The sequence below is a fragment of the Magallana gigas genome, chromosome 1 (assembly GCF_963853765.1).
Source record: "Magallana gigas chromosome 1, xbMagGiga1.1, whole genome shotgun sequence".
Classification (NCBI taxonomy): Eukaryota; Metazoa; Mollusca; class Bivalvia; order Ostreida; family Ostreidae; genus Magallana; species Magallana gigas.
The window spans coordinates 29,898,304-29,920,734 of NC_088853.1; the positions used below are offsets into that span (position 1 = coordinate 29,898,304).

Below are 22,431 nucleotides of genomic sequence, written 5' to 3' on the forward strand. Positions count from 1 at the left end.
TCCCAGACAGTGTACATATCAGATGTACAGGGAACTTTGCCAATGCACAAGTAGATTAAGAACTTAAAATGCATAAAAACACTAATGTAATCAAACTAACACATGTTAGTGTGTACTTTCTGTTTACAATTATACGTTTGCAAACAATGTGAAAATTTGGTAAAATCGATTGCACAGACGTATATTTCATTAATTTGATTTACTAAGTATGCAGCGTGCCTAAATAGAACAGAGAAAAATCAATACTTTTGTATCAATCTCAGTTTGATAAGATCAAAGAGGAAGAAGATAAACATTTAACATTTTATTTCATAACTAATTATAAGATTTTGAATAGTCAAGGACAATTTTAATGCATTTTACAGATACACCGTGAATTATGAAATTAAAAACAAACACTCTATAAATAAAAAAAAATAATAAAAATCCGTATGGTATGAAATAGGTTTATAATTTTTATGATATAAAATTGTGTGTAGCAGTCAATTGTTTTTAGGCGAGGAAGATAACCTGTGTTTCAGTCCAATACTTTTGTTCACCTGTAATCGATCGTCGAAAACGCAGAGTGTTGTGCTGACTTGCTGAAAGACCCTACCGCATGGGTACATGTACACCGTTTTACCCGAAACACCCGTCTTAAACTGTGTTGCAATTTGGACCTCAGGACACGATGGAAACATGTGTTATGTGTTGTCTGTGCTGCAGAAGGTCAAATTGCATAGAAAAGAGAAAAACATTCAAATGTCGGTTTCGAAATAATCAAAATACGATATACTTCATTTTTTTTTTCTGCCTTGAATAATTGAACGGTTTAATTTGTATTATTCTTTTAAGATATTGAAATTAAATTAAATTTTTTATAATATCACGGCAATATTTTTAATATTTTTAAAAAAATACACATGTATGTCAAACAATGAATTTTACAGGTGTTTTGTACTACACCATTTTTTTAACAATTAAAATACATATTAATACAGTAAAACTCAATTATATCAAACCATAATGGACTAGTGGATATATTCTGTTCGTAATCTTTACTATTTTTTACCAGTGCCCTTAATAAGCAAGTTTGTCTTAACTAAATATTTTCTAAGTTAGAGTTTTTTAGTTTTAAAAAGGTGTTACTTGTGATTTGTTGTGTTTGTTCATAATATTAAAATTCGTACTTAATAATTTTTGAAGTTGTTAATTACAGTAGTTAAATACAAACAAGCGCTGCATGTCATTTTAACACTGTCAATTCTTTTTTTACAAATAGTTTATTTATTCGTTTAATCAGTTATACATCTGTCCTACATTTGTAAAATCTTAAAAGTCAAATGCAATGTCAGTTCCTTGAATTGTTGATAAATATCATGCATTCTTAATATGAAAATGATTTTTTATCAATGTCTAGGACAAACAAATCTGTTGATAATAAAATTACGTTTCTTTCAATATTATTTCAAAAATAGAAATATTTTCTAAGTTCATCGGATTTCATTATGTGTAAATGAATATATATATTTATATTTTAGATGAAGTTCATCTTCCTGCTTCTTGTCTCAGTTTTCCTTATCAACGTAAATATAACAGGTGTACAGATGACTCCGGTAAGTATTATTGCAGCAAATATAAAGCTATATATACACAGAGTTATAAAAAAAATGACATTCCTTGTTAAGTCTTACATGTACAACCCCATTCGTTATTATGTAACAACGATTTCTATTTTATCAACAAATTATTCTTTAGTAACATAAAAGGTATAAACGGAACGGTATTCAGTTGTGGATTACATAAACAATTGTGATCTACGCTTGTAGTTTCATATGTTGATACTTTTTGTATCGTCACCATTGTACTAACTTTCGGTAGTTTATACCTACTTCCTCGTTTAAAATTCACAGAATATGAGTGTCAGTAGTAAATTAAATAGATCCTTAGCAGGAGGAATAGTTAAACGACAAGGCAATGGAAACGGAAGACTGTGGAGAGCATGGGAAGGAAGAAAACGAAAAGAAAAGCGTGTAATCTTCAGGATTGGGTTAAGTATAAAAAATATCTAGACTAAGTGATAAAGTATGACTTGTTTGCATAGACACCGATTTGTCACTCATCATTTATTTACAAGGTCTTCAAAGAATTAATTTGATTTGTGTTCTCTCATGATGAAAATGCTATTTGCTATTAAAAGAACGTTAAGCAATGTGTAAATTGAAAAGAATGGGACATGAGATATAATTTTAATACAATCCTTAGACCAACCATATGGTCTACGTTGTATTATTTCAGATTTGACAAATGTTGGATAAATAAAATACGGAACTTTGTTTCTTGAATGTCTGAGTTAATTGTGATGCATATATTAAAACGCACCCACTTGCAAAGCGCGACCTCTGGTGAGAGAATGATATAGGTGCAAGATCCAGGATGTATAGGGAGTTCTTTCGTCATCCAAAATAGTAGCCTTTCCTTCTTAAACCACTTATGTCATTTGTAAATTATTGTCCACGACACATGTCGGCTATCTCCAGCAGCTTTTAAGAACCTCATGGTCTTAATCGGAGATGTTCCTGCGTGCAAACAAACTGTATGTTGACCCGGTTCTCCAAGACATACATGTACATCGGTATTCAATTTTTTGGCACTATTTCCTAGCATTGATCGTTCATATTTGGCGATAAAACGGTCAGAAATGCTTCGATTGAATTGAAACTTTCACAATATGACTTTCATAAGTTATTTTATACATATGAAACATTGTGAATTTTTATGCGCTTAAAACGTTTATTTACTTATGAAGGGGAAATACGTACATCATATTTAAAAATAAAATGCTCTGTAAGACAAATCAAATCATAATAATTAAGGTTTATCGTTATTGATGTTGCTATTTAAAAAAAAAACCAAATTGTAACACACCAATATGACAATGCGTCAAATTTAGACCTGGATAATTTTGTATGCATCATGCAAAAAGTCTAATCACAAATGAAAATTGTCGGACACACAATATACAAACAAGAGACCTATGGGTCACATCATTAACCTCATCAACAATAGGCATAATAAAATCTAAACATCTACCTTTTACGTATTTTTGTATCGTGTAGGTTTTAAATTCAATACTATTTTTTTTTTTATTTCAGGTAACCCGGATGATTACAGACCTCTTTCTTCAAATCAGTGTGTTAGAAAGCCCTGTGTTATCTGTAGTAACAATTAAAAATTGACATCTAAATCCTGCAGGCATTTGTTTTTTGGGTTTTTTTTTGTTAGCTCACCTGAGGTGAAAGCTCAAGTAAACTATTCTGATTACATTTTGTCCGTCATCCGTCTGTCCCTGTGTCCGTCTGTCTGTCTGTCCGTCTGTAAACTTTTTACATTTTGAACTTCTTCTCTAAAACCGCTTGGCCAATTTCAGCGAAATTTGGCCCGAAGCATCGTTATGTGATGGGGAATATAAATTGCAGAAATGAAAGACTGACCTTTATTCAAAACGGAGAAAACCTCGAAAGAGTAAAAAAAGGGGGTGCATTTTTAAAATTATTCTTCTCAAGAACTATTGAGTCAAAGTCAACGTAGTTTAGCATAAATCATCCTTATGGGAAGGAAAATATAAAGGACTATATATGATAAGGGCCTAAAATGGTCCCCTAAAATGAACATCATCAATTTACTATCATTATTTTTTTTCTTAGTACAGATATGTATGTGATGTGTTTCAATAATATTCATTTTGGTTCAAGTGCCCACAATTTAGAAATATGACATTGTAAAGACAACCTTTTCCCGCCATTTTTGCATTTTTAGCGTAAAACAGCTTGTTTTCAAGCAGTTTTTCCTTCCGAAAACATAGAGCACATTCTTGAACAAATAAAATATTTTAATCAGAGATGTATCTAGCCAAGACTAATAAGTGACATGCGCTCTATATTTCCGATTAGTAAATAGATAAGAAAAATGTCAATTTTTGGCTGAGTTTGATTGAATAAGAAAAATGGCGTCACTTCTGACGTCATATACTGCCAGTGAGTGCAAATAAATCAAATAAATAGATGAAAAATATATTTTATATCAACTCTTCTAAAAAATTAGTTAACATTTTATTGTACCCGAAACACTTAAAAAATGACGAATAATGGGGGCAAAATTTAACTTTTATCATATATAGTTCTTTTAAAATTTAAGGGCTATATCAAATTTGAGTATATATAATAAGACAGAGAGAATGGGGTAGAATCAGTTTAACTTCGTGCAAATAAATCAAATAAATAGATGAAAAATATATTTTATATCAACTCTTCTAAAGAATTAGTTAACATTTTATTGTACCCGAAACACTTAAAAAATGACGAATATTTGGGGCAAAATTTAACTTTTATCATATATAGTTCTTTTAAAATTTAAGGGCTATATCAAATTTGAGTATATATAATAAGACAGAGAGAATGGGGTAGAATCAGTTTAACTTCGTGCAAATAAATCAAATAAATAGATGAAAAATATATTTTATATCAACTCTTCTAAAAAATTAGTTAACATTTTATTGTACCCGAAACACTTAAAAAATGACGAATTATGGGGGCAAAATTTAACTTTTATCATATATAGTTCTTTTAAAATTTAAGGGCTATATCAAATTTGAGTATATATAATAAGACAGAGAGAATGGGGTAGAATCAGTTTAACTTCGGGCTTGATATTTCATATATCGAAAACCAGTCTATGTTACAGTCAGTTCAATCATATTATTTACAACATACACCATAGCATAGCATAGCATTGAAATCTCATAGCATAGCATTGAAATCTCATAGCATAGCATAGCATACAATCTCATAGAATTGCATTCGTCATATCATATCATAGCATAGCATACAACATTATTTTAACTCGGTTTTAAATGTTTTTATTTGAAAAAATAAATGTTTACATGATAGATTTGTGGTAAACTTTGGCTTTTTATAATTTTACTTCAAAATGTGTGGAACTCTTCTGTGTATGGAGGTGTTTTTGTTCAAATCTCATAGCATACCATACCATAGCATAGCATACCATATCATTAAGCCCTTCATTTCAATTTCTCATAGCATAGCATACAAATCTCATAGCATAGCATACAAATCTCATAGCATATCATTAAAATCGCATACCATAGCATAGCATTAAATTGTAAAAGATATGCATGAAATGACTGTAGAAGCAGCCATCTTGAAGTTGAACGGAGATGAATTTGGTTGTTGTGCAACAGGGAATATTTGAAACATCCAAAATATATTTGTGCCGTTTAGGTGAAGTAAATTGAAGTTAAATATTTCAATGCGTTGACATTTTCATTTGTGACAGTGGTTTTAGCTTGCTTTGAATTTCGTTTAGCATGTTTAGTTTAACTTGAGAGGAACCGTCTTTATTTTCGAATTTAAATTTTTTACGTGTAGACCGGGTAATCAGACAGCTGACTGTTTAAAAGTACCTGCACAAAATCTGACGCACTAACAACATTTTATAGAATACTATTCATTATGTTGGTACATGTAATTCGGTACGATCTCTACGTAATGGTTGATTAATGTAACATGTTTTATTAAGATGCTCAGCAATTTCAATCTAAACGGAGATTATTCTCGCTGCTAGAAATATAAAAGTATATATATGATGAAACATAAATTGTGTTTTTTCTTTGTTTTAGACTAAGTGCATTTTTCTTTTGTTTTAATTGTTAACAAATTTATATTTACTAACCTGAGAGTCAAGCTTCTAGTTATAAGCAAGATACAGAGCTTTGCGCGCAATGCTATTGTATGTTTGTACACAAAGCTGAGGTCATGCTTTAGTTCATTTATATTTTAAATGCAGCTATGCTGAATAGGAAATACTAGATTTAAAAATCTTAAAGTTGAATGTAATAAAATCATGTGAACAAAAACATGACTCGCACCAAGCGATGTATCTTTCTTATAATTCTACGATTGACTCTGAAATTTTGGTTGATCAATAGAAATGTCTTGCTAAAAGGATGATATGCTGTAACTACTTTCTGGTGTCCCTTCTTCAACGATGAATTGCATAAAATCTACACAAATTTTTCATAGTTTTTCGAACACAAGTAAATAAAAACGACGTCTTTTAAACAGTTTCAATAGTCCTGACACATTATTATTATGAAGATAAAAGCATTATCGATGTTCTTAAAAAAATTGCAACGGAAAATCATCTTTGTTTGTAGACATTTGTTGGGGTTTTTTTCACCAATAAAATTAAAATAATGGGTGAGCCTTGGTACAATAAAGCGACATGACTGCTAATACATGGATTTGAATTATAACTCTTTTACATATTTGACAACATTTTTCAGTTAAGTTTATTCATCAATGAAGTGAGTAAGGAAATGGAACGTCATACGAAATGAATTCATGCCTGGTAAACGACAATCGTTTATAATGGAGAAAGCCTACTAAATTTTTCAATGTTTTTAATTTGAGGAATTGAGCGCATTCATTCTGGTGCATCGATGTTCATTTTTCTTCTTTCGCATATAGGATTTTTTAAAAATAAAATACAATAACTATAGTCCGTCCCAAGTTATTGCTTCCAACACCTGTTGATGATTTTTAATAAAAATACACATACCTGTGAAAGAAGTACAGTTATAATTGACGAAATGGAAAATATTGAAGATATCTTCATTGACAAAATATCCCTTTTCTCTCATAAAAGTTTACAGGGATGAAAACAAATTTCTTACGGAGATTTATAATGGGGAATATTTACATCTTTTCTCCATTCGGAAGTACTTGGGACACCCCGTAGACTTTTTATTTTGGGATGTGTATTGTAACCTAAAGTGGTAGAGGGGGCGTTGCAAAACAGATAATCTGGACATTTTTCATATAAGTGGAAGAACGTAGTTTAAGCACAAATGTACTTATCATTATCAAAATATCAAGCGAAGTGGTGGATAAAAAAATCGGGACAAAGTATAGTAAGTAGTGGATGGAAAAAATGTACCTCTATGCTCTCATGTATTTTAATTGTATATAAAGTGATGGGGGGGGGGGAGGCTATGATAAAGGAAACTTGAAGTTAACTGTAAACACCAACTAAAAATTTAGTTATTTATATTTGATATGGCATTGTTTTCTGTAAAATTGGTATTCCATAAAAGTAAATATGTCAAAGATTATGTATGTGCAAAAATAAGGATAGGATTAGGATATTCTTCATTTTTGGTAGGTCTACAGAGGGGCTACGTTTCACAATATCCTATATTTACAATTGCAAATATTTTTCCTTATATAAACCTATAGAAAAGCGAAAACGTTCAATTCTGTATGAACGTTTTCATGACGTCACAATGATCATAGCACGCGCTTATCGCATGTTGCTTGGTTTATTGTAAACTTGAAATTTCGGTAATTTTAACAGTTCTGAACAATTTTTTTTTTTCAAACATAAATATAAGTAATTAACAGCAATGTTAAAAAGTTCACCGGGATATGAAGTTGGTTGGTACATGATAAAATCTACCGAGAAGCCCTACGGGCTTCACAGGATTTGATCAAGTGACCAACCAACTTCATATCCCGGTGAACTTTTTAAATTGCTGTTTATTTTTCAAATGAACGTTTTCGTGACGTCACAATGATCAAAATACGCACTTATCGCTTGTCGCTTGGATTATTGTAAACATACAATCTCGGTAATTCTAATACTTCTGAACGATTCATCTTTTTCAAACGTAAATATAAGTAATTAACAGCAATGGTAAAAAGTTCACCGGGATATGAAGTTGGTTGGTTACGTGATCAATTGTTCTGAGAAGCCCTTCGGGCTTCACAGGATTTGATCACGTGACCAACCAACTTCATATCCTGGTGAACTTTTTATATTGTTAAACTATGACCGTCATCCTTTCAGCTACATACCATTAACAAAGGCCTAATCTTACGAAAAGGAAATTTGGTATACATATTATCTTAATAATATGTAGGTCATATTTCATTTTGGGTACGATCGGGCAATTTTTTATAGAGTTGTGCCCCTAGGGCGTAACCAATTCCAAAACTTTTGCAGTATCCGTTCATTTTCTTCGCAGATGCTTGAAAGGTAGGCGGCATAAGTGTTTTGCAAACATTTCTAGTTTTATTGATATAAGCGATGTAGATTGTATTTGTATGGTAAGCTTCCTGTCACGTGATCAATTCATTAAACATTTGAACGCCGTATTGTGTGCAGTGCAGTTGTTTTACAGCTGTTTGGCAAGGTATTTGGTTTTTTTTTTTACTTTCAGTTTGATTTGGAGACAGTGCTGATATTCTGAAAGTTGAGAAAACATTCTTATCCTATCTTATATCCTGAACTATAAAACTGATTATATTAAAAGAAAAAAAATAATATAGTTATCGGCTCAAACAGTCCTAAAAACACCCTGTAAAATCAAGAAACCAAATATTTTCTGAATGAGGTAGCATATCTATCATTGTATTTGTAATGTTAACAATAACCTATAAACTATTAAGTATGCGATTCGATGCATATTGTTTTATACCAGTTTTACACTGTATTTGGGAGAAAAAAAAGAGAAAGGAATGCCCAATATGTCACACAGCTGCTTACCATCGTGGTCCTTAGTTCATGCACAGTTCACCACATTATTTATCTCATTATTTATTATCACCATAAACGATCATGCACGGGTCAAGAGGAGATGTGATCGGAGATCCGTAAAATTGAAAGATTTTAACCTAGTAGTAGTAAAAAAACGAAAAAAAAATGTCTCTGACCTCCCCTGGCTAACTTAAATATCCCTTGCGGCTACCCTCAACTACACCTTTCGAAAAAAAAGTTTAAGAAATTGTTTATCTGTCCACTTATTTGCTCTTCCGTTGTTTCGATCTGATACGTATTGTCTATATAACAGCAGATACTACATGTAGCTGTACTCGTACTTTTATTCACTAGATAATGCATTCTTTTGTATAGAGTATTCATTAATGTTATATATCTGACGCTCGCAAACATGATTAGTACATTACCTTTTTTTAACATATACACAGCTTGTTTTTTTTTCTTTAAACCTTTCCACAACATTACCACATACCTTTCTATGAACTATTTGAATCCCATTCCATAACACATTTGTGTTCGTTTGGATCGAACGACTTATTCTTTGCGTCTGACACACAAAGTAGTACTAATTTCGATTAACTATGCGCAATTTTCAATTGAAATAATTTGCAACAAATTGTTTCATTTCTCCAGTAAGGCGTTAAAGAGTTGGCCTCTAGTTCACTTTTGCTCAAATATCTCTAAAACGGTTTACAACTCCTGAACATTTGTTGAATGAAATATGTGTATATTAACAAGACCTTTCATTTCATATTAAAAAAGGGAAGTGGCTAAATTAGAGGCAAACGGGGCTCCTTTATTTATAACTCTCTACTGAGGAAAAATATTATATCAGGGTTAGAAGCAAAAATGGTTTTCTTGACCTTATCTACCAAAACAAGTTCATATCTCAAATCCGTTTTAAAATCCAAGAATGCCATGAAGTAATATTGAGGTTTTAAATTTTTATTTCGGAATTTTTGATTCTGCGGTCTTAGTTTAGAAATAAGTAAAAATTTCATTTCCATTCAGGTATTTTTAAGGTTTGAAAGTTATCTTTTTCGAAACAGTGCAGGCAACGGGAGCAAGCAATATATAACATTTTCATAAAGAAGATAAACCGATGTTTTATGCGTTGAGATGTGACCCGAGTTTCAACCATTTGGGCAATTTCGTTCATCTTGAAAGGGTATATAACTTGTGTGTCGCCTTACTCACTGCGGCCTTAGATGTACATTAAAACAATTACTAGTCAAGTGTGTATGTTATGTCGATAGATCTCTTCTACAACATTCGATCCAAAGTAAAATATATGTATCTGGTTATTACAAAGCGAAGTCAAAAACTTCATGTCACCCCCTCCCCATGGATCTATGGTAATTGATGAGTTTATTCAAACCTTGGGACATCTCAGCCGTTGAGAGGTAAAGCAGGACTTCTCGATATATTAATTATGTCTCATCATTCATTATTTTTGTGCTCCGATTTGTGGACGAGTCCAAATTGGCATCATAGGCACGGAACATCTGCGGTGGGTGGGCTGACATCCCCCAACACAATTTTATGAAGTCATGAAATTATCCCATCCCCACCCCTCCTTCGCTTTTGTCGAACCATGTAATAAGTGAAACTTTCAATATGGAATTCTTATAGAATTGAATTGAATTGAAGTTTGTCGTTCGTTGTCTCATCACAATCATGTCCATGTTCGGTCGGGTTTATCCGGGTAGGCTTTGTGCGTAAGATTCAGATTCGGAATCGGAAGAGTCCCATCCGGAGAAGGAATCGGAGTCTGACTGTGCACGCATGTCCTTCAGCATTTTTACTATGTCACGTTGTTAAGAGCTCTCCTTCGGTTGTTGAGTTTGTTTCGGTCGGCTCCACTGCTCACCTTTTTTCCTCTTTCTGGATTTTTTTGCAACTTTAGCAATGATTTTGCCTAGCAAATTTTTCCCCGGCCACGCAGCTTGTTTGGGGTTTTCAGTGCCAACCCTATCAAGCCCGTAACCCCATGTATCGTTGTATGTAGATTCAACGAAAATAGCATGTTTGTTAGAAAAGCGCAATTTCTCACGAAATCTTTCGACCTGCACACATTTATTTTCAACAACCTCCGTCATTACTTTTTCGCACGTGTTGTTCCACTGCTCATTGTTTTCACTTTGTCGCCGATCCGCTTAGCGGACAGCGCATCTGTGGCGCTCTGTATTTGAGCAGCTGCATCTTGGTCACCACATCTTATTGCTTTAGCGAATTGGAACGCATGTTCCGCTGACGTATGTGGAACGCCATAAAGGGTCATCTCACATTGAAAAAGAAATTGGAAAGGACGTTATCTTCACCGTTAAAGGCAATGATATTTTGTTGAACCTCGTAAGAATCGCCCTTTTGATCTCCCGGGGTATGACCTGATTTTTTTTTACAAACTTTACATTTTGATTCACTTTTACAGTTTTTTCTTGTATGGTCGGTACCCCAGCAATTTGTGCAAAGCAAATGCTTTACAACCTTAAGTTGTCCGTGAAATATGTAGTTGTTACAAAACAAAATAATGTCAACAAATCGGTTTATCCCCTCCAAATGATTATATGCCAGTGGATGTGTTCATTCAAACCATCGGACATCTCAACTGCTGAGTGAAAGGTTAACTAGAGCTTTGCGCCATAATATGTATCAGCCATAATTTTTGCTCGCCGATTAGTTGACAAGTTCAAATGGGGATCGTAAAATACTCGTGAGCACACCATGTATGTGTACATTTCACAGGCATGAAGCATCGGGGGTGGGTGGGCTACCTCTCCCATTTTTTTTTGCAGCAGACACATTTCTTAACTTAACTAAATAAAAAAGTGGAAATGTCATGGGTACCCCCTACTCTCCACTATTGTCGTAGCATTTAATATATGACATTAAAAATAAGGAATTTTAATTGAATTGAATTAAGTTACAATAAAAACTGCCTACCCTTTCCAAACCCAACCCCATCACAACGCATTAGGATTTTCCTTCATGATTTTGAGAATTCTCCCTTGTTTTAATTGCTTGTCAAGATTTTTTGAATGAAGATAATACGTGCTTGAATATCCTTTCCTATTTCCATAATATTTATTGATATAACAAAAACAATTTAAAATTTAATTGTTTTATCTTCCGCTTACATGCAATTACTTGAATGATACGCGCATGTGTATTCCTAAAATGAAATAAAAAATTTTCATTTCAAGTGATGATCATGCACCAGATCAAAGTAAAAGATTGAAATTTCTCCTTAAAAAACAAATGCTCCGTTATGAATTTATGATCAGCAGCGAAAATTAATTTTGTTTAAAGATAAGCTCATATTAATCCATGCATACTTCCATTGAATAATTTTGTTTAGTCAGGCAAGCTTTTAGGAAGGCTATTTCTTGTTTACTAGTTCTTTGTTTGGATACTTTTTTTAAATTTATATAAAAATTAAATCTATGTTAAAGAAAAAAAGGTAAATATATTTCTCTTATATCTTAACTATTTTAGTGAAATGCTAGTTTCGAGTCCATTATTAAGTGGAGTGTCCTTGTCATGTCTTCATTCAGCGTGAATTGATTTCTGTGTAAGAAAAACCTTTTACAACCTTTTCTGGTTTAAAATTAAAAAAGGACTTCTAAAATGTCGAAAATTATGTCTGAGCTGAGTCTTTTTTTTTCCCAATCTGAAAAAATATTAAAACATATATTAAGATATTGATTGCATACTAACTACGCAGATGGTTTATACACTATTAAGTCATAAAAGTACTGCCATTCCCACTAGTTACTAATAGACTTTGACATTTACTGACAATGTTATAACATTACTGATAAACTTATGACGTTTTTACTGACGGTACTAAGAAACTTAGAATATTACTGACAAACTGAGACAGTACTGATAAATTTAGTGAAGAACTGACATGTTTTTCTGACAAACTGACCAGTACTGATAAATACTTTAAGCTTAAGCTAGAGCATAAAAGGTGTGGAATTGTATTTAATAATGTATTTTGCCGGGCTCTGCTGAAAGCAGGGTCCTGGCTGTAGGCAGCCAAATCGCCCAATGTTACAATAAATAGCACATCTTTAAAAATGAACAAAACATCCAAACAGCGTCGTAGTAAAAGCTTCCGCTTTACCAAATAGTTGCACAAAGAGCCATGTTCTGTCAAAAGTGTTGGCATTTTGGTTTTTTTAAATTTCGAGAGAGTTGTCTTTTCTAGTTTTCTTATTAATAACGTGTTATAAAAACAAGACTATGTATTTTCGACACATACAATGCACATAATTTTCCATGAACTATTTTGCTGGCGTTGAAGTAATGGGATTGAAAATAAAACGCTCGTTGCAAAATTCAAAGCAGCAACTGTTGAACTTTTCCTACTAGACATACACATTTTTGTTTATAGCTATGTATTTTCGACACATACAATGCACATAATTTTCCATGAACTATTTTGCTGGCGTTGAAGTAATGGAGATTGAAAATAAAACGCTTGTTGCAAAATTCAAGGCAGCAACTGTTGAACTTTTTCTACTAGACAGACATATTTTTGTTCATAGCTGTTTACAAAATTTGGTCGCTATCCTACGCTTTGCCGACATTAAAAGCATGAGAGAGAGAGAGAAAGAGAGAGAAGATTTTCAGTCTTTACTACACGATATGCATGAAGGCTCACCAAAAGAGCCCGGCTTTTAGTACTTTGATTATAATTAAAAAGAATTAAACAATTAATAAACTAATCGATAACATTTTCCTTCAATTAAAATGTCAATTCTTTATATGATTATATAAGTGAAGGAAGATTAAGCCTTGATTTTTGAAGAAAAAAAAGAAAATGGCGGATTTTATAATATTCATGTTGTTAGCATGAATGTTGATAGGTATTAAGAAACGAAAAGTCAGTGAAAAAAGTTAACTCACTTGAGCTAAACATCAATAAACTTGATCACCAATAACACCACCTAGCTATTGGCATTCAATCTACCCGTATTACCCATGCGCAGATTTACGGGGGATTTAACCCCCACCCTCCACGCAAAAATGTCATTTCTAAAATTTCCATAAAAAATAAATATGCCCCCATGGGAAAACATTAACAATATTTTAACTCTTTTAAAATGAGTTTTGAGTCCGCGCATTTTACATATGCATGCGCTGTGTTTCCGTATTCTTATGATCGCGGTAAGCTTGAAGCGCTTTAGACAGAGGGTGAACGTGTTTAATATAAATCTAAAAATGAACATTATCTATCTACAATGAAGCTTGAGGAGACTAGCTTTTATCTAAACATCTGACTCAGTATTGACACCAATGAAGTTAGATTTGTATATCGATAAACCGCTCATATATTGTATTACATGTATTTAAACAAATAACCGTGTTTTGTAATTTGTAAAAAAAAAAATAAGTGGAGGAACCATGTAACCTGCCTGAGTTAAAGCGCATACTGATAACACAACATAATTGACACGTGCAGATTATCACACACCGATCGAAATGATCACCTATATTTTGACATTTTTGCCTTGTGTAATGATGCATAGAATTATCACATAGTCTCAATGAAATGTCTGTTGATTCTGTTAAGCAGGAAGTAAATTCGTTTATATCTTAATCATGTGATAGCCATTGTTTTTTCCTTGATAATCATGAGAGAGAGAGAGAGAAAAAGGGTTTTTTTCGAAAGGGGATGGGGATTTAGTCCGGTTCATTCACAATTTTAACCTTTCACAGTGTGCATTGTCCAGTTTAGTAATTCCTATGCATTATTGTACAGAATTGTCTTCATACAAATACATATTAAGCAATGATACAGTTCATAAATACTTAATGCATGTACATGTATACAAATGCCGGTAATGGGTAAGTGAATACACACATGCATGGTTTTAAAACAATGTTTCCGGTTTAAGATTAGAAAAATATCATACAATTATTTAAACTTTTTTGAAAAATAAAGGACAGCAATTGATTTTTAATTCATATCACTGTGTCAAATGATGTTCCGAATTTAAAACTAATCCTTTTTATATTTGAAATTCTTAGAACTGATAAATGACAACTCCTTTACTTCAAAAACTGGGGGAGGAGAGATAAGGGGTGTTAAAACAACATATTGCATTATCGTTTAGCCTTACCGAGTATTAAGACCTAAGGACGCGTGCGCACATATAAGTACATGTGTGTCTGTCACTTTATTGTCCCCAACCTCGGTACCGTGCATTGCAAATTGTCAAAAAGGGCTGAGTACAGTAGCTATAATATAATCACTTACTGGCCATTCAGACCTTAGGAAGTGTATGTATATGTACATGTACACGAGTGTCCGTCAGCTCATTGTTCTAAATCTTGCTACCGTGCATTGTCAAGAAAGACTGTGTACAGTAGATATTACATAACCACCGACCGAGGAAAAAAATGTCAACATCCTCCTTTGAAAACTTAAACTTCAATCAACCAGTTGTTAAACATGTGTTTTAAGGTTCTGTGATCAATTGATCTGGTGTAAAAAAAATAGTGACTATATTGACCACTTTAAGTTAATCTAAATATTTATACATTGTAAGTCATAAAAATTAATTAGGATTGCATGTAGGATTGCATGTTCGTTTATTAATAATCAATCCTGGTTAAACTAATAGTAACTTATATAATTTAAAATCAATTCAAACTCTCTTTCTCTTTCTCTCTCCCTCTCCCCTCCCTCTCTCTCTCTCTCTCTCTCTCTCTCTCTCTCTCTCTCTCTCTATGAGTCTATATAAACTGCTACATGTATAGAAAACACTAGTACTACATTTACACATTATTAAGTATGTCGTGTATGTTCTTATCAGACCCGCTGAATGATAAAGAATTGGTAATGAAATTAGATTTGCAATTTAACTTATCACGAAATAAATTCTCGGGTAAACTGTTAGTAAATTTAACTCAAAATCAATGCAAAAAACGTCAGTAACACGTCAGTACTTTTCTAAGTTTATCAATAATCCCAGTTTATCGTCCTTAAATGTCTATGTTTATCAGTACAAAATGGGAAATTCAGTACTGTTTGGACTGAGTAGTGATAGCTCCGAATACAAACTAACTCTGGATGCATGTTGCTAATTTCAGAACATAAAAAATACCTGAATTATGTCATATAGAGCAGATTAAATGTTGTAACAGTAGCCTTGCACAGCCATATTTTGGTTATCTGTAAGAGTGCATAAACAAACAGACCTTCTCAAATGAATAAATCATGTCTAATCTCGCTAATATTACCATATTTGATGACTGTTTTAAACGCAAATTTAGATACTGGACACATAATACATAGGCAGATGGTCTTCAGCAACAAAAAGCAATTATATTTGATTACATGATCAATATTTTAAACCAGAAATGTTTTAAATCATGTATGGTTTAAATTTCATTGCTTTCAGCATACGTAATATAGCATTCATTGATTCTGTTAGAGCATCAACTTCCACAGTCCTTTTCAAGTGCAGTTATTGTCATATAACTGGCAAAAGAGGACGTAAGTATTCCTTTAATTTTTCTTCACTGTCATAACATGCTTTGAAAATGATAAAATTCCTTTTGTTATAAAACTTCTTTTTTATATCTATGAGGAACTCGTCGGTTTTGATCAGTATATATTTTTTTAAATAAACATTTATCTTAGAATTCAATATAAGAGAAAACCATGAATTATTTTAATATAATCAACCTTACTCTGACGTCAACCTTAAAACTTATTATGCCATTAACCCTTTTGTGGATATTTTAACACGGTTAGCGGTTTGTGCTCTGTTTACCTGACAGTGTATACTTTTACATGAAACTTTGCCAATGCACAAGTAGATCAAGAACTTAAAATGCATACAAACACTAAAGTAATCAAACTAACACATGTTAATGTGTACTTTCTGTTTACAATTATACGATTGCAAACTATGTGAACATTTGGTAAAATCGACTTCATAGACATATATTTCAATAATTTGATTTACTCGGCCTGCAGTGTGCCTAAATAAAACAGAGAGAAAATAAAGACTTCTTCTCAGTTTGATAAGATTAAAGACATCCCTGCGAATGTTATTGTCGTTCAAATTTTAGACCACGTTGTTTTATTTGACCCTTTCAGTTTCGCAGTAAAAACCGAACCTCGTGTATAAAGTCTATTTCACAGTATCTAGGTTCTTCTAGTTAAAAATAAAATCTAGAGGTTTATTGTCCCCTCGCGCAACTTATTTCAAGGGGGATATAGCGTCGCTGCTGTGCGTGTTTGGTTATGTATGTATGTTTGTGTCCATTTTAGCCTTTTTAGCAAAATCTAATGAAAGCCCTCGATGCATGTGTATCAAACTCCGTTCACTTCATAAGCATGTTCAAAGGACAAACCCTATTTATTTTCAAGGAATTCCGTTATATATTTTTTAAGATATCGTTAAAATTACAACACTAAGGAATTTTAATTACGACTTCCGGTTCGTGAAAGTAAACATTTCAAATCAACAACTTGATATTTTGTTGATTGTAAGCCCTGTAAAGGTAGGAAGCAAACATTTTTTTAAAAAGGTGGAGTTGAAAGGATGTCCAAAGTGAAAAACTGAAGCAAGCAGAAGATTAAATTCACCCTAATTTAATCGAAACAAGCAGCAGTCTGAGCCGAATTTCGGGCTATATTTAACGAAATACTTAGAGAAAAACAGGTTCATAACTCAGAAGAGACTTTGACAAATATCGTCCCCATGATTAACCGGGAATTCATTTCATGTTTATTGCTGAAGATACATACATGTATATGTATGATACTCTTTTTAAATTATTGGGGTTAAAATTACGACATGTTATCTCGATTTTTTTTCATAGAGCAGACTATAAATCGCCATATTTTAGCTACATTTCCTTTTCAAAATGAAACTTAAATTTGCCTACACTAATTGTCTACATGTGTAATGTATGTCACTGGATCAAGAGAATTTATTAAACTATATTACTAAAATTTAACACGATTGTGGTGTATTTTCCCTAGTAATGGGAGCAATTGTACAACCACGTAAATGCACTCACCCCATGGATATACACAGAGCGTGCATGGGGTTAGAATAAGCGAAATATTCTAATTCAAATGGTTTTTAACGAGTTCAATATTTGGTCTCTTCAATGAAATGTCTTCTGAATAATTAATTTACCCTCACAATATTTTCATTTCGCGAGGGTATACTCCGCTTTGCGGTGGCAGTGTTGATTTTAAACTTTATCTCCATTAATTAGTGAGTTAAATGTGTTCTAGAAAAACTGTGATATACAAAAATTAGCTGTTGTCTGCTGTTGTAACGACTAACATGCTTAAAAAAGATCCCTCCTGAGGATTAACTTTCGATCCGCGCCTGACCTAGTAATAACATCAATAGTGAAACAGACTGTACCATTTTATGCAGAATGATCCTTGAAAATGGCTCGATATACGAAGTTTTAAGGCAAAACAGGCACGCGTTTTTTTTAAACATGTAATTGCACACAACAAGCATCAAACATGGCTATGATTTTATTAAGCAATCCAATGTTGATTTTTCAACCATTCTAAACGTGGTTGAAAACGAACGATAACTCTGTTCTGAATATTATCGTTTAATATAAATAACTGCTAGATGGTGAAATAAGACATACATCTTGAAAGCTTTTCTCGTTTTAACATAAACCAAAATAGGATATGATATGAAAAACGAACAGTACTTACGTATTTTGATAATATTATCCGAACACTTATACTTCCCCTCGAAATTTCACAAGAACTGAAAAAATCTCGATGAAGTCTCGTGAACTTTTATTCGAGCACCTCTGGATTTATTATGTACTTAGCAACGATAAAAAAAACATTCCCAACACATTCGCAGGGGTGAAAGAGGAAGGAGAAAAACATTTTACTTCAAAACTAATTATAAATTCTTGAAGTGAAGGAAAATTTTAATGGATTTACAGATACACCGTCAAGTAATGAATTAAAAAAACGCTATAAATAAAAAAAAACCAACATCCATATGTTAATACATAGGTTTATTATTATTATTTTGATATAAAAGTGCATGCAACAGTCAATTGTTTTTAGGCGAGGAAGATAATTTGTGTTTCAGTCCAATACTTTTGTTCACCTGTAATCGATCGTCGAAACTGCAGCATGTTGTGCTGACTTGCTGAACGACCCTAGCACAAGACTACGCCGTTTAACCCGAGACACGGTCTTAAACTTTGCTGCAATTTGGGTCGCGGGGCACGAGGAAAATATGTGTTATGTGTTGTTTGTAAAGAAGGTCAAATTACATAGAAGAGAGAAAATAATTTAAATATATGTTTCGAAATAATCAAAATACGATATACCTTATTTTTTCTGCCTTGAATAATTGAAAAGTTAAATTTGTATCATTCTTTTTAGATACTGGAATAAAATTAACTTTCACATAATATCACGGCAATATTTTTGGCATTTGAAAAAAATAAACATGTATGTCAAATAATCAAATTTACATGTGTGTTGTACTACCCTATTTTTGTAACAATTAAAAGACATATTAATACAGTAAAACTCGTTTATATCAACCACTATGGACTATAGTGGATATTTTTTTCTCTCTGTTCGTAATCTATATTATCCTTTTACCAATGCCCTAAATAAACAAAATTTTCATGCATGCAGGACACACATAATTAACGAATTTTTGGTCTAAGTTAGAGATTTTATCTTTGAAAACGTGTTACTTGTGATTTGTTGCGTTTTCTCATACTATCAAAATTCGTACTTAATATTTTTTGAAGAGGTAGATTCCGGTATTTAAATACAACCAAACGCTGCTTGTCATTAAAACACTGTCCTTTTTCCCCAAATGTTTCATTTTTATTAGTTTAATCGCTTATACATCTGTCGTACATTTGTAAAGTCTTAAAGTCAAATGCAATGTCAATTCCTTGAATTGTGGTTTAAATATCACGCATTTCTAATATGAAAATTATTTTCTGTCCATGTCTAGAACAAACAAATCTGTTGATGATAAAATAACGTTTGTTTCAATATCATATGAAAAATAGAAATATTTTCTATGTTCATCGGATTTCATTATTTTTAAATGAATGTTATATTTTAGATGAAGTTCATCTTCGTGCTACTTGTCTTTGTCCTAATCAACGTAAATATTACAGGTGTACAGATGATTTCGGTAAGTATTATTTCAGCAAATATAAAACTACATACACAGATTTATAAAAAAAAATGACATTCCTTGGTAAATCTTACAGCCCCATTCGTTATAATATAATAACGATGTCTATTTTATCAACAAATTAATCCTTAGCAACCTAAAAGGAATAAAAGGAACGGTATTCAGTTGTAGATTACACAAACAATTGTAATCTACGCTTGTAGTTTCATATGTAAATTTCTGTTTTTACCTTCCCCATCGTACAGATGGTTCAAGCATATATTTCACAACATACACCATAGCATAGCATAGCATAGCATTGAAATCTCAAAGCACAGCATTGAAATCTCATAACATAGTATTAGAATCTCATAACATAGTATACAATCTCATAGAATCGCATTCGTCATATTATACCATAGCATACCATAGCATAGCATACAACATTATTTTAACTCGGTTTTAAATGTTTTTATATGAAAAAATAAATGTTTACATGATAGATTTGTGGGAAACTTTGACCTCTTATTATTTTAATTCGAAATATGTGGAACTCTTCTGTGTATGGAGGCGTTTTATTCAAATCTCATGGCATGCCATAGCATACAATATCATTAAGCCCTTCATTTCAATTTCTCATAGCATAGCATTCAAATCTCATAGCATATCATTTAAATCGCATACCATAGCATAGCATTAATTTGTAAAAGATATGCATGAAATGACTGAACTAACTTTCGGTAGTTTATACCTACTTCCTTAATTATTACTAATTTTACAGAATATGAGTAACAGTAGTAAACTGGGGAGATACTTAGCAGGAGGAATAGTCGAACGACAAGGCAATGGAGACGAAAGACGGTTGGCATTATGGGTAGGAGGAAAACGATAAGAAAATCGTGTACCCTGGAAGTTTAGGTTGAGTATAACAAATATCTAGACTAAATAAAATGTATGACTTGTTTGCAAAGACACATATTTCTCACTCATCATTTATTTACAAGGTCTTAAAAGAATTAATTTGATTTGTGTTCTCTCTCATGATGATAATGCTATTTGCTATTAAAAGAACGTAAGGCAATGTGTAAATTGAAAAGAATGGGACATGAGATATCATTTTAAAACAGTCCTTAGACCAACCATATGGTGTACGCTGTATTATTTCAGATTTGACAAATGTTGGATAAATAAAATACGGAACTTTGTTTCTTGAATGTCTGAGTTAATTGTGATGCATAAAACGCATTCACTTGCGAAGCACGACCTCTGGTGAGAGAATGATATAGGTGCAAGATCCAGGATGTATAGGGAGTTCTTTCGTCATCCAAAATATTAGCCTTTCCCTCTTTAACCACTTATGTCATTTGTAAATTATTGTCCACGACACATGTCGGCTATCTCCAGCAGCTTTAAAGAACCTCATGGTCTTAATCGGAGATGCTCCTGCGTGCAAACAAACTTTATTTTTTTGGCACTGTTTCCTAGCATTGATCGTTCATATTTGGCGATAAAACGGTCAGAAATGCTTCAATTGAATTGAAACTTTCACAATATGATTTTCATAAGTTATTTTGTACATATGAAACATTGTGAATTTTTATGCGCTTAAAACGTTTATTTACTTATGAAGGGGAAATACGTACATCATATTTAAAAATAAAATGCTCTGTAAGACAAATCAAATCATAATAATTAAGGTTTATCGTTTTTGATGTTGCTATTAAAAAAAAACCAAATTGTAACACACCAATATGACAATGCGTCGAATTTAGACATGGAGAATTTTGTATGTATCATGCAAAAAGTATAATCACAATCGAAAATTGTCGGACACATTATATACAAACAAGAGACCTTTGGGCCACATCGCTAACCTCATCAACAATAGGCATAATAAAATCTAAGCATCTACCTTTTACGTATTTTTGTATCGTGTAGGTTTTAAATTCAATACTATTTTTTTAATTTCAGGTTACCCGGATGATTACTGACCTCTTTCTTCAAAATCGGTATGTTAGAAAGCCCTGTGTTATCTGTAGTAACAATTAAAAATTGACATCTAAATCCTGCAGGCATTTGTTTTTGGGGGTTTTTTTGTTAGCTCACCTGAGGTGAAAGCTCAAGTGAACTATTCTGATTACATTTTGTCCGTCACCCGTCTGTCCGTCCGTCTGTCTGTCTATCTGTCCGTCTGTTAATTTTTTACATTTTGAACATCTTCTCTAAAACCGCTCGGCCAATTTCAGAGAAATTTAGCTAGAAGCATCGTTATGGGAAGGGGAATATAAATTGCAGAAATCAAAGACTGACCTTTATTCAAAGCGGAGAAAACCTCGAAAGAGTAGAAAAAGGGGGTACATATTTAAAATTCTTCTTCTCAAGAACTACTGAGTCAAATTCAACGTAGTTTAGCATAAATCATCCTTATGGGAAGGAAAATATAAATTGCAAAATTTAAGGGCTAATTCTATTTCAAATTTGAGTATATATAATAAGACAGAGAAGATAGAGGTCACTTAGTTTAACTTCGGGCTTGATATTTCATATATCGAAAACCAGTCTATGTTAGAAGCAGCCATCTTGAAGTTGAACGGAGATGAATATGGTTGTTGTGCAGCAGTTTACGTGCGAAGGGAATTTTTGA

The 22,431-nt window shown here is 32.5% G+C and overlaps 3 long non-coding RNA genes across 3 annotated transcripts in view; 2 read left to right on the forward strand and 1 right to left on the reverse strand.

Moving 5' to 3' along the window:
* Positions 1–3,219, forward strand: part of LOC136273666 (uncharacterized) — a 78,450-nt gene extending 75,231 nt beyond the window's left edge. Inside the window, exon 4 of the long non-coding RNA XR_010711873.1 lies at positions 3,135–3,219. This is a non-coding gene — a long non-coding RNA (uncharacterized lncRNA). The remainder of the gene's footprint in view (positions 1–3,134) is intronic.
* LOC136273668 (uncharacterized) overlaps positions 1–22,431 on the reverse strand; it is a 50,816-nt gene that overhangs the window by 6,174 nt on the left and 22,211 nt on the right. The window lies entirely within an intron of this gene.
* On the forward strand, positions 16,054–21,859 carry LOC136273669 (uncharacterized). The gene is made up of 4 exons (XR_010711875.1): positions 16,054–16,126; positions 19,734–19,805; positions 20,569–20,705; positions 21,759–21,859. It is a non-coding gene; the product is annotated as an uncharacterized lncRNA (long non-coding RNA).